Genomic DNA, 1,536 nt, shown 5'->3' with positions numbered 1-1,536 from the left:
AAGGAAGGAAGGAGGGAGGGAAGGAAGGAAGGAGGGAAGGAAGGAAGGAGGGAAGGAAGGAGGGAGGGAAGGAAGGAGGGAGGGAAGGAAGGAGGGAGGGAAGGAAGGAAGGAGGGAAGGAAGGAAGGAGGGAAGGAGGGAGGGAAGGAAGGAGGGAAGGAAGGAAGGAGGGAGGGAAGGAAGGAGGGAAGGAAGGAGGGAGGGAAGGAGGGAGGGAAGGAAGGAGGGAGGGAAGGAAGGAGGGAAGGAAGGAGGGAGGGAAGGAAGGAGGGAGGGAAGGAAGGAAGGAGGGAAGGAAGGAAGGAGGGAAGGAGGGAGGGAAGGAAGGAGGGAAGGAAGGAAGGAAGGAGGGAAGGAAGGAAGGGGGGAAGGGAGGAGGGAAGGAGGGAAGGAGGGAAGGAGGGAAGGAAAGAGGGAAGGAAGGAAGGAAGGAAGGAGGGAAGGAAAGAGGGAAGGAAGGAGGGAAGGAAGGAGGGAAGGAAGGGGGGAAGGAAGGAAGGAAGGAAGGAAGGAAGGAGGGAAGGAAGGGGCGAAGGAAGGATGGTGCTGGCGGGGGCACGGGGAGATTCAGAGGGCGGAGAGCAACGTCCGGGTAAACGGGCAGCCGCCGCCCTCCGGCTTCCGAGGCGACGCGGCCGTCTCTGAGGGGAAGCCGGCAGCTTCCGCGCCAGGCCCCGAGGGCGGAACGCGGGGCGGGGTCTGCAGCCCGGGCTCTGCGGGCCGGGAGCGCCCGCGCCGACCCGATGGGCCTCTGAACTTTGTCCTTTCGAGCTAGGCAGAGGCGCCAGGAGCTCCAAGAGCTCAGGGACGGGAGGGCGGCCCCGCGCCCGGACCGCGCGAACGCCCGCCCCGAGCGCGCAGAGCCCGCAGGCGGCCGGGGGGCGGAGCCACGACGGGCGGGGCGGGGACGAGGGCGGAGCCACGACGGGCGGGGCGGGGACGAGGGCGGAGCCACGACGGGCGGGGCGGGGACGAGGGCGGAGCCACGACGGGCGGGGCGGGGACGAGGGCGGGGCGGGGCCGCGATGGGCGGGGACAAGGGGCGGAGCCACGACGGGGCGGGGATAAGGGGCGGGGACGAGGGCGGGGACGGGGGCGGGGCAAGCATGACGGGCGGGCGGTGGGCGGGGCGGAGCCACGACGGGGCGGGGACAAGGGGCGGGGCAAGCATGATGGGCGGGCGGTGGGCGACCGCGGGGCGGGGCCTCGGTGGGCGGGGCCTCGCGGGGCTCGGCGGGCGGGGCTCGGCGGGCGGGGCTCGGCGGGCGGGGCTCGGCGGGCGGGGCTAGGTGGGCGGGGCCTCGCGGGGCTCGGCGGGCGGGGCTCGGTGGGCGGGGCCTCGCGGGGCTCGGCGGGCGGGGCTCGGCGGGCGGGGCTCGGCGGGCGGGGCTCGGCGGGCGGGGCTCGGCGGGCGGGGCTCGGCGGGCGGGGCCTCGCGGGGCTCGGTGGGCGGGGCTCGGCGGCCTGGGCCGCGGGCGGGCGGGCGGAGCGGCGGTCCCGCGGCGGTCCCGGCCGGGCTGCAGCCCCGCGGCCGCC

Source organism: Muscardinus avellanarius, assembly GCF_963383645.1.
Source record: "Muscardinus avellanarius genome assembly, chromosome: 15".
NCBI classification, from domain to species: Eukaryota; Metazoa; Chordata; class Mammalia; order Rodentia; family Gliridae; genus Muscardinus; species Muscardinus avellanarius.
The sequence above is the reverse complement of the archived record's forward strand: the minus strand, read 5'-3'. Positions refer to the sequence as shown.